We start from the raw sequence: 12,450 nt of genomic DNA, 5'->3' as shown, positions 1-12,450 counted from the left end.
TGCTTTTTGGCACCAGAAAAAAAAAATACCACCATTTCCAAGACCTCAGTTTCAGTTTGCTCCTGATTTCCCAAACATCTCAAATTCTCACTGCTGGAATTCCTCACTGCTGAATTCCTTCCAGTTTTTGTTGAAGAGCCTTCTTTACAGAAATATCACAAAATTATTTGATGGCAAATATGGGTATTTTCTAAACCCACAGCTTAACTATCTAATCCCTGCATTTAAGCCTTGATCTTCATTTCAGTCATAGATGAAGCTTCCAACTCTGATTTAGGGAAGTTAGGAGATTCAATCCTTTCGCTTAAAATAAGGAGTAGGCAGAATAGCAGCAATATTGTACTCTAACCTTCAGAAAAGCAGTTTTAGGGTCTGTAAAAGTATCCCCACAATCTACTTAGAAAAGACGAAGGGGGAAAAAACACCTGAGCATCACCTCTCTCTGTCTAGGAAGTGTAATACAGACTGGCAAAAATAAGCCCAGGCAGTGTCTTAAGAAATGGAGGACATTAGAAGGCAGAAATCTATATGGGCTGCACATGTGTACCTTCAACTTCACATCTTTCATTCACAGAAGAGTAAGATTCAGGATCAGGGTGGCCATTTTAGGCTGACCTGCTAAAACCTCGCACAAAGCAGACTATCCAGCAGTGCTAGTCCAAGCCATGTTTTCATACAGAACTGCCCCATACAACCAAACATCTGTAATTCCCTGTGGCACCAAGACTGCATAATCTCATGCACATAACACCGCTGCATTGCAATTTCAGAATAATATAAATTCATACTTCAACCAAAATATGTAGTCCTTGTTGCCTGTTCCTGCCACTCCCAAAGGCTTTCTTCTTAGCACACTCCTCCAGCTAGGGCAAGGTTAATTCTACTAACTTTTCCACTGTCATACCAAAATATGCCTCTTTTCAAATGTTTGGTTTGATCATTTTACAGTGAGGCTGGTTTACTGACATCCCTTATGTGATGAGTACCCATGAAGTGGCTTCAACAGTTGCTCCTTTCATTTCTGGATATGGTAGAAAGATTACTATTATTATATACTTATAATACCATCCAAAATGCAACTCTCCGTGCTATAGGACCAGCAATCTTCAGAGTGCTGCCTTTCTTATTGATGAGTATTGGAACATTAACTAAAATCTGGTCCAATAGCCAGAAAACTGTAACTTATGGAGTGACACACACACAAAAGCTTGTTTTGATGTCAGTATATCTCATTTGACAAGTGTTTACCTAGACAGCATGTAGTCAAAATGCACATTGTCATTTTCTGCAACCCCAAGTATTTGATGTGTCAAAATTCCTGTGAAAATAGATAAACAAAATCTGAAATTTCCAGATGGATGACTCTACTGCAGGCAATCTACCCATGATTCTAGTTTAAAAATGCTTTAAATCACTTGTTAAAATACAAAAACCTGACTCAAAATATTAGTATTTGAATCACACTATACTTGCTGTAATCATGAAAGAAAACTCTGTTTCTAGTGTCTAGTCAGATTGGCTAGGTACTTTGATTTTGGTGGATCAGGTTTGATATAGTCCTCCACATTGTCTTAGGTGCCCTGTTAGATGGAAAAAGTACAAAATGTTTCCTGAGAAGCCCAACACAGGCAGATAGACCAAAATGACCCAAACTGTCCACAGCAGTCTGATGTATTCAAGCTCTGGCAAAAAGGAAAAAAAGCTGTTGAGTCCATTTTCTGTAGCTTGTCTTCTGAGAACTTTTATACTCTTCTGTAGTACATTAAACAAGCAGCCTGAATGCCCAAAGCTTGATTTTTCAGGAAAAGTTATATGTGTCCTCTAGATGTCCTCTTTGTGATTTTATGTACTTCAAAGTGAAGTATGACAGATGTAGCTCTGTATGTGGTTTGAGAGATGTGGTTTACAGATATTTAAAGTCTCTAGAGTGGATCTTAAAATTGTAGATACCTAGAAGTGGAAAGTGTAATCAGTTTATGCATTTTCTCCTCTTTCATTCCTATCCAATTTGGTACAATTGCAGAAATGCACATGTAATGTGAAAGTTCTGTATTGACTCTTGATGAGTTACACATGCTTTGTAACTCCACTCATTACCTACAATGGTTGTGGAGGCTGGAAGGAAGGTCATAGCAAGGTGACAATTCTAAGTTTAACTGATGTCAGAAAGGTGTACAGGCAACCACTGAAATTATGACACTAGCCATAACAATTCTTTAGCTTACATAATTTTGTATATTGCTGATAAAATATTATACAAATAGCTGCTTGCATTTTAGAGGATACTTCAGTTTTTTTTTTTTACAAACTTGAGCCTGAATTTTCTCATGATTACATCAGTTTTACTGGTTTTAGTCCTCATATATGGAGTATAAAGGAAGAATATTCAATGAAGGGATATAGAACTATATTGTACTGGAGTTTTAATCAATATCTCATCTCTTGTCCTGATACAGCAAAAGCTACAACCCCTACAGTCAGGGAAAGCTGAAATATCCCCACGTCCATCTGCCAAAATGAATAGCTGAAATTCCTTTCTTACCCCATACTCCCAAACAATTTCCTGAAAAAAAAAAAAAAAAGGCAATTTTAATGCTGAACTCATTGTTCTATCTTGCAGAGCTACAGAAAATATTAGTGGTCATAAAATGATTCATTCATTTTAAATGTCCACTGACTCAGTGACAACTAACAGCAGTACATTCCACAGGTCCACCATACATAACACATAGAAGTCTTCGTTTTTTTAAACTTTGTAACATTTTGTCACAGCAAAATCCAAAAGAGAACTTTACCTGCAGGCAGAGTTGCATACAGTATTGGACTTGGCTTTGAGATAGAGGAGAAAGAAGCACATATTGTGTAGTTTTCTATTACCTCTTAAACACAGCTTAAACTATATATGTTAAATCAAACACCTGTTTTCATTTCTGTTTCCTAGATGTGACCCTTTTGTTTTATTATATGGTCATGTTTTAAACTGAGTTTAATAGGGAGGAAGGAAGGATTGAGAAGTCTTTTTCATTGTGAAAAGCCAGTGCTAATCAATAGTATTTGGTGCTACTAGATTTGGTTCATATTTTTCCCCCATTTTCCATAGCATAGGTCTTGTGAATCTTATTACAGTACAGCCCCTCAACCCAATTTATTAAACAATGTCTTACATTGATATAAATCAGTAAAGTTTTATACAGAGTACAACAAGCTAAGCACTAAGTAAATGCTAAATTTTACTTAGAATAATTGTTCTCTGTGAGGAGTTCTCTACCTGTTTATGAAAAGCTGCATCTCAGATATGTTTAATGATAATGGGTGGACACTGAATAAGAGATCATCCCTAATTTCTTAATCCTTCAATGAATTAACTTTTGCTCCTCCACTCCTTTCATTAAGCTGTTTCAAGACTTTACTCAGTGGATTGGAAGGAAGTTTGTTCTTTCTTCTTTCCTAAATTAATTCAGGTGACTTCGTTTGCCTCCCAGCATTATCATTCCAGTTCTTACTTTGAGCTAACATAAGTCAGAGAACAACCACATTTTGTCTGTGCTCTCATTTTTTTTCTCTCCTACCAAAGAAGATTGTCAGTTCCCTACAAGGATGACTGGTCCTTCTTTCTACCTCTTCTGTTCTGAGTTCATCTTTGCACACAAGATAGAGAGGCTGCTGTTTATTGTTACCTTGCATCACCATTTTAATATGACCCTATTTCTGTTGGAAATATTTTGCTTTTTCTGTGGTCTAGTATCACATTACATTTTATCATCATACTGGTGACTCATAGTAATCTTGTGATTAAGTTCTATGCCCAGCTCTTTTGCTTAATCTGTCACTTCTAGCTGACCAGAACAACCCCCCACCTTTTTTTTTTTTTTTAATACTGGGACTTATTAGTCACAGTACACTTGGTGAAAAAATATGTTGGCTAGTACATTCAGGAATAAATGGGTCCTACCATATTTGTTAGCATGTTTTTTTTTTTTCCAGTCTGTGTGTGGGAAATTAATGTGTCTATATAATGATACAGCAAAATGTTGATGAGGTCTTCAGCCAGGTTTAAATTTGACCCAAGTGAGGGAATGACCAAATTCAGACCCTAATTCAAATTACTTCTTTCAAATTGATTTTGACCTTAAAATTTCAGTTTTAGCCATGTTATTGAAAATTTTTACTTGCAGAAGTTGTCTTTATTCAACTGTGGCAGTACTCTTAATTTTATTTCTAGCAGTTAGAATGGTATGTATTTCGATACCAACGTTCCAATGATGACAGCCACTCCACCATGTGTTGGTATATCTCTACCGTCTGATTTCATGTCCTTTTCTATTGGTTCCACTTCCTCTGGTTTGTAACCTTGCCACCTTTCACTGCTTTCCTGGTAGCTAAGTTGCCTTTGTTACCTCACCCTCTTTGACTAGATTATGTATAATACTTTCAGTAACTGAACTGTATCCATGATTACCATAATTATTCCTATATTCTCTGCTTATATGTTTCTCTTTGCTGCTTCTGCTGATTTATAATAATAATAATAATAACAATAATAATAGTAATAATAATAATTGTTATTATTTTAACTCAGACCTTGTTTAAACTGCTTTTCTTTTTTACTGTGTGATAAAATCAGGTTTGGAGAGTTGGACAAAACTCTTTTCCGAACTTGTTCCTTTAAAGCTCTTCTGAATGCAAGTTTGAGTCTTACAAATTGGCCTCAGGTAGCGGCCATATTAAGTGGCCATTTTCTCTGAATGCTTGCTTGCATATTTATTTGATTATATATTTTTTTTCTTAAGTGTATTTATCAGGTCTGAATCATAGCAATTTATTTTCATTATTTTTATTTATTTTTTAATATTTTTATATTTTGGGGTGGGCAAGAGATAATTTATTTGTAGAAATACTACTACCACTTACCATAAAAGGATATATATAAAAATAAACAACTGATTCCCTCCAGTTCAAGAAACACAGGCTGTGTAGAAATTGTTCAGAGTTAAGAATCTTGATTTGGCAGCAGAGATATTCAGTGTAAATCTCATGCAAGCCACAAAGCCATTTTGACTTCCACTTCTCAGAAAGCTCCTTGTGGATATAGAGTTTATGCTGACAAATCTCCTTCCCATCACCTCGATCCAAAGAAATGTCCCTAAGGAAATGCTTTCAGAGAGATATACAATCTTCAGTTAGCAATCCTGTCATGTTGGATACCTGTCTTTTTGCCAGGAAAGGCCATTTTTGATTCATGTGAGAACAATATATATTTGTTGTATTTCTGATTTCTTCAGACATTTCTGCTCACTCCAGCTGATTGAACAGCTGACTTATTCTGAACAGAGCTAGGCAATTCTTCTTGGTGGAGCAGATATCACTGAACAGCATGAGTGCATTTATTTATGTCTGTATTCTGACTTACTTAACAACATTGCATTTCATTTAAGGGGCTTGGGAAGGTATAGAGGCTCCGTCAAAGGATAAGCTGATCTGAAATAAAAGATTAAAGTCACATTTAGTTTCATCCCCTAAACCTAGAGAACTCTTCAGAGACTTCTACCATCCCATCTATCTGGCATATTTGGATATCAACCCTCAAATTAAGTTATTGCAATAAGGGTTGCTGGCTTCAATAGATGTTACTTCTCTCCCAGTGATAGCAGCGGGGCTCATCAACTCCTAGGATAATTAAGCTATAGAAGATTCTGGGGCTTCTCAATCGCTTTTGTCCCTTTTTCTTTAATGATTGGTTTGTTCATACAAAAACTTGCACCAACATATGCAAGCACAACTAATAGCAGTGAACACAGAGACTAGATTTATGTTCAAAGTTCCAGTGCAGAGGCAAGCTGAGAGCCAATATCACTAATGACATTTAGATTTATACACACACACAGATTTTTACTTGTATATTTTGGACTTTGTATCCCCAGAACACTGGGGAACCTGAAATTCCTCTCTGTGGAAAAAAAAAAAAAAAAAAAAAAAAAAAGTGGGGACTGGACGTTTTCCATTTTTTTTTTCCCCACTTGCCCTTGGACATTTGCATATGGCATTTTGGCAAATATAGGTGTATAATTCATGCTGATCCTTTTGTCTACTTGAAAAGGGTTTCTGCCTTTGGAAAATGTAGCCCTATATATTCTTGGGCACTTTTGACAACACTACATATTTTTTGTTGTTTTTCCCATAGCCCACTTTGTTGGCCAAAGTGACTCTGTATTGACATTACGTTGGCCAAAAGAACTCCTGCAGTTTCAATTGGCAGGGTTATTTTCCAGTTCCTTCCCTAGATTACTGGGACATTTAGCTAACTTTATACAGCTTCCTTGTTCCATCCAAAAGATGGGAACATTTTGTTGAGAGAGCAAAGTGTGTCCTCTTTACATACTGTTTATTTTACGTTTAAGGAGTTCTTGAGTCAGGATGTCCTACATCACTTCGTGGTTTTAATAAGGAAGCTGTAGTTTTTATTTATTTATTTATTTTTAACTGAAAATTATTAACTGAGAAGATACAGATATTTCAATCCAAAGGTCTTTATACATATTTTGCCATAGCTTACTTTACCACATCAATTGTTCAGAATCTGCAAATGTTACACACTTTACTTGCACATAATGTGATGGAATGAAAAGCTTGTTAGTCATCAGCACTAGTCAATAAAAGAAAACAACTAAAATACTTGAATATAATTAGTGTATTTTACACTTGTGTTTTTCTGTGCATATCTTAACATCTGTTATATGTTCTTCCTCTTTTACCTCCTCTTATTTCTTTTCTGTGGTGCTTTTCCTGATGTACCTTGGGAACTTGAAAACAAATAGGTGATCAGGTAAAAAAGCTTTCTTATCTTGTATTGTTTTCTGTGAAAGGGGGAGACTGGCCCCTTTCTGATATGTTCTTTTCATTTATTTTTTAAATCTTTTTTTTTTTTTCTAGTCATTTTTCTTAAAAACTGATTCCCTCCAACTGAAACACTGAAGGCAAACTTCCATGGCCAGAGAAATCACTTGTCAGAGAGACAAGACCAATTACTTGTTAAAACAAAAACAGGTAAATCCTACCAGGGCAGATCCATTGCCATAATGAGGAATTTTGCCAGGTTATACTTTTGTGTGTGTGTGTGTATGTGTATGTTTATTTTTCTAATGATACTCTACATCAGAATTTCACAGGATCACAGAATGGCTGAGGTTGTAAGGGATCTCTGAAGATCACTTTGTCCAACCCCCTTACTGAGCAGGATCACCTAGAGCACGTTGTGCAGGATGGCATCCAGGCGGGTTTTGAATACCTCCAGAGGAGATTTCACAAACTGTCTGGGGAACCTGTCCCAGTGCTCTGTCACCCTCACAGTAAAGAAATGCCCTCTCATACTCAGCAGGAACCTCCTGTGCTTCAGTTTGAGCCCGTTACCTCTCGTCCTCTTGCTGGGCACAACTGAAAAGAGACTGGCTCCATCCTCTTGACACTCTCCTCTCAGATATTTATACATATTGATGAGGTCTCCCCTCAGTCTTCTCTTTTCTGGGCTAACCAGACCCAGTTCTCTCATCCTGTCCTACGACAGGTGCTCCAGTCCTCTAATTATCTTTGCAGCCCTCCTCTGAGCTCTCTCCAGTAGTTCTATGTCCCTCTTGCACTGGGGAGTCCAGAACTGGACACAATACTCCAGGTGTGGCCTCACCAGGGCTGAGCAAAAGGTGAGGATCACCATCTCCCTTGACCTGCTGGCAACACTCTTCCGAATGCACCCCATTTCATTAAATGCTCAGCTCTGCTGTCCTTGCCTTTTTTAGATTACCTCCTAAAATCTCTGCTTTCTTCACATTCTGGTGTCTTAATCTTGTAAAAATTGTCTCAGCATGACATAAATCTCACACATAAACTGTTCCTGTTAATGCTCAAAGAATTAAATGCAACTAAACAAGATGAAGGTGATTATCTAACTACCTGCAGAATAATAAACAAACTGCAGTACTTTGATATAAGAAGATTATTTTACCTTAAAAAAGGTGAGTGTGAAGGTTGACTAAATTCTAAGATTAAAGAAGACCACTCATTCTCATTCATAAACATGTACTTAATCCATGCAATATCAAGCAGTATAATATATCAATATTATTGAGAGTGGGTTCTTTTTAAGGTCAAAATGATGTATCTTTCTTCTCTCCTACTTTTTAATGATTTTCTGGAATTTCAAAAGAACCTATGAGATTTAGCAATAATTTCCCTTTAAAAGGCATTTGGATTTGGGAGTTTACTTCCTCTAAATTCTTTCAAAAATACAAGCTGTTATTAATAAATTATAATCCAATGCTTGTAATGTTACATCAGACTTCAAGTTTTTTAAGTCCAGAAGACCATATGGGTACTGTGTTCTCAATCACTTCTACTAATTTCTAGTTTTTTTTTTTTTTTTTTTTTTTTTTTTTTTTTTTTAGGGGTGAGGGCTCACTGATGCTGGCCATTCATTCTAGAAACTCAAAAAGAGGGAGCAATCATTAATGATTGAACTACTTTATTAAATGACTAAGCACTATAGTGATAGTCTGATTTAAGTGTAAAAATTCTTATAAAGAGAGATTTCACTGATTTCATTATATCTAGTTCTTCAGATCTAAAGGATTAGGAAGAACAAACTGCACTGTAAATAAATAAGAAACATATCACCTCATTATAAAATATTTTCCATAAGTAATTAGGAAATCATGATAGTTTGGAGACATTCAAATGCCTTCATAATTAAATCTGTGCTAATATGAAACCCTTAAGAAGCCCCGTTTTAAGCCCCTTGTATCCCTTTTCTAAGGGAAACTGCTTTCACCAGGAAGTGGCTAGATTTATTGTGGAGACAAAGCAAAAAATATTTCAAGAATATCTGTTAAATGCTTTTGCAGTTAAAACGTGCTCAACAGCGTTTGAAGAGTAATCCCTCAGGTGTGCGCTTTATGCTTTAGAGAGACGTTCCTTGAAGCAATAACCAATCAATTAAAACAAACAAAGAAACACAATACCTTTCATTAGGTTTCTCAGGTTAGATTTCATGGACAACAGTTGTGAATTCAGTTTCGTATTCTGCATGATATTACTGTGATGGAGGTAATTATTTTGTTGAGACAGGTCCCGCAAATATTTCCTCACTATGATTGTTACTGAATCCTAGATGCCTGCTGCCTTCTAGAATAAACATATGGCAAGAAAGCTGGTGGAAATTTTGTTTTATATTCAGTGTAACAGGGTAACAATGGTAACAGTTGCCACTGTTCAAAGGGAAATGACTGATTCAAAACAAAACCTTAACCTGGCAACCTGTCAGAGTGAGACAAGCAGTGATGCCAGTCAAAACAGCAAAGGCTGTACTGTTCCTCCTCCCTCAGTCTTTCTCCTACTATGAAAGGCTGTATTATGTTTACAGTGTTTATTTTATCTCTGAGCATTTTGCTGATGCAGTGCTTCAGTGCTTTTTCATAGTCATTTCCTGCTTTTAGGTAAAATGCTTTAAGAAATTGTCTGTTTTGTCTGTTGCTGTTGTGCCTGCATTGCACTTTGATGCCCAAAGTTTTACTGTTTCTTAAAGCTTCAGCTTTGGCTGGAACTGGAGAAGCTGCTCTGAGAGAGGGGTGGGATGTAATTGCATCATGTTGGGAACAGGTTAAAGAAAGAGCTGTGACAGCCCAACAGCTGCAGGGTAAACTCTGGCAAGGCATCTGACATCTGGCAGCATCTGGTGAGGCATCTGACAAACCCTCTCATCCTCTCTAATGTTCTAGGTCAAATGGGGACAGAGAGAGGTTTTGTGTAGGGTGGGACTGCAAGCTGAGCAGCTGAGTTTTTGAGTAAGGTATTTAAAGTCCAGCAGTTTGGCCACACAGATCCAGTAATATGTCAGAACAACTAGTGAGCTACCACCCTGGGGCACCTCAGGTTTGAGACCAAGGAACAAATGGCCAAAACCATACTCTTAACTGTCTAAGAGCAGAACAACAACATGAAAATCAATCTTATCAACAGATCTTCTGTAGAATGTGAGCCATCCCATGATGACATTATTTAGACTGGACTGGTAGACTGGATAATACCTTTACACCTTCTGACTAGATCCTGGACTGGAGGAGACATCTGCTGTCACCTAAAGAGCATCCTGCACTGCAGTCTACTCATTATAGAACACTCAAGCAGTGACTATAGCCCAGAATAGGAGATTAAAGAGGTGAGCATTGGACAGGTTGTCAAGCATCTCTTAAAAAATAAGGCTTTCCACATTTGTAAGAGCACAAATCAAACTGATTAACCAAAGAGAAACATAGATAATACATGTGTTCATTGAAGCCAATACTTCCCAAATAACCTTCTCAAGTCAGGAAGAATCATAGCCAAACAGTGTATAAATCCAAAGGCCTGCCCTTCCCCCCCCACCTCCCATACCTTGGTGAGTGACTTTGGCAGAGCATGAAGCAGAGAAACATAGACATTTCCTCTGTCAAAATATTATTCTGCCCCCACGTATGTAGACAGTCTTTTCAAAATGTATTTGATTTTTATCTGCAAAACAACAAGAAAATTTCCTCACAAGAGGAAACTTTAAAATCAACTACTAAGAAAAACAGCTCATTTTAACCAGACTATTTACAAATCCAAATGGATCTGCTTGGCCAGAATACCAAGATGGAGGCTAATAAATATTTCTAATGCAGCTGCAGGGTTACAGATTTAATATGCTTATGTCTCATTTGGTGAATGTTGGTGTGTCTTTTGCTGCTACTGGTATCTTCCTGTCCGATACATTTGCCTACCATGGTCAGACCATAAACCTGATTGGTCTGTAAAAGGGAAAGATAAGAGGATGACTGCCAGATGTCACCATAGTTGTAGCTGAGAGGAAAAGATATTTTGAAACCTAACAGGGTACTTCCCTGATGTAGAAGCACTCTCTGTCATGATACTTTGTTAAGATGGAGGAGATCAGCCACTGGTACAAGGATATCACCCAAGGTTGTCCACAGACTTCTCTTTTTAAAGGCATTCCCCACTTTTCATTTTATAGACAAAGGACAAGGTCTGGTACCAACCAAGAAAATATTTGAGCCATTCAAGCTGTACTGATTTTATCCAGTAAAGGTACTGGCCACAAGTACTTGAAGGTTGTAAATTCAGACTGTGAGTGAAGGAAGCTATTTGATGGAGAGCCAGTGTCTCCATCTTCCTATCCCCATTGTATTCATTTTAGTTACCTCATTTTCAGCTGAAAAAGTTTTGCTTCATGACACAACAATGGTGTGGTTACTTCTCCTACCAGCCTTCCTGAACCTACCTTAAGGGTACTTGTTGGAGCTGCCTTTCTCCCTCTGTAGGCTTTATTGTAACAGCTAAGAAGGTTTTTCCTAACAACTAATCTAAGTCTTCTGTCACACATGAAGCTGATTACTTCTTGCCATCCTTTGATGGAAACAGGATAAGTGATGACTTCAAAATTTGTAAAGTAAACATTGGTTGATGTTTATCATCCTGTCTTCAATCTTCTGTTTTTCCTGATAGATCATATTTCATAAATTTCCCATTGTTCTTTGTTCTCCTCAGGACTCTTTCCAGTTTACCACATCTTTTTAAAGCTGAGAGACAAAAATAGACGTAGCTAAGGTTTTACCAGTCATTAGTAGAGTGGAATAATTTCTTTCCATGTTTTATGTAGAGCTTTCTTTTTAATAAACACAGAATTATATTCTGTTTTGAAACCTTCATCAGCAGTTGACTCATATTCAGTCCAGAATCCAACATACCCAGTCCTTTTTTTTCCAGCCTTCCCTGTTTGATATTGTATATTTGAGTTTCTCTTCCAATACAGAACTTTGCACTTTATAAAATTTAATTTAGATGATTTTGTCTGTCTCCCTCCCCAGTTTATCACCCTTACGCTAAATCTTCTCTTGCAAATTGCTTGCACTCTATTCTACTTCTGTGCTCTGCCCAGGTTTTAGGAGTGTTTCCCGTTCCACAGAGCTATTAATGGCTTTAACTGTGCTGAGATCTTTTCAAGCATATTCTTCCAGTTTTAAAATGAGCCATTGTGAGTCACTTTTTTCATGCAGTTGTACACTGATCTTATAACAACAATATCTAGATTATATTCCACCAGTTGTCTTAGTGAATGAATTGTTTTTGATAGGATATTTGTAATTTTTGTAAGTTTATCCTTGTTTATTTATTTATTTCCCCTTAAGTACAAGTATCTAAAATATTTTAAAATTCTTTTCATTTTACTCGTCCAGTTTCCAAGCATCTTCAGCTTCCTGGATAAAATTCTTCAATTGGTGGTTAATCCAGTTCAACACGTTTCCTTATGTGGTGAATAAGCCATTTCAGACTCCTGGTTGGTGTTTTTTCTTTACTCGCCGACAAGCTGAAGGAACACTTTGTACAAAATGAAGTGTGTTGCTTCTAATAGTACATGCCTGTCTG

General features: G+C 36.9%; 1 long non-coding RNA gene across 40 annotated transcripts in view; it reads left to right on the top strand.

Annotated features, from left to right (window-relative positions):
- LOC118250285 (uncharacterized) overlaps nucleotides 1-12,450 on the top strand; it is a 223,119-nt gene that overhangs the window by 118,328 nt on the left and 92,341 nt on the right. For 2 of the 40 annotated variants that reach the window (XR_007708305.1, XR_007708279.1), the window contains exon 8: nucleotides 6,931-7,044. The exons of the other annotated variants lie outside the window; for them this stretch is intronic. This is a non-coding gene — a long non-coding RNA (uncharacterized LOC118250285). The remainder of the gene's footprint in view (nucleotides 1-6,930; nucleotides 7,045-12,450) is intronic. 40 annotated transcript variants of the gene reach the window in all.

The sequence above is a fragment of the Cygnus atratus genome, chromosome 5 (assembly GCF_013377495.2).
Source record: "Cygnus atratus isolate AKBS03 ecotype Queensland, Australia chromosome 5, CAtr_DNAZoo_HiC_assembly, whole genome shotgun sequence".
NCBI lineage: Eukaryota > Metazoa > Chordata > Aves > Anseriformes > Anatidae > Cygnus > Cygnus atratus.
Note: the sequence above shows the minus strand (reverse complement) of the source record. Positions and strands in the feature narration are given on the sequence as shown.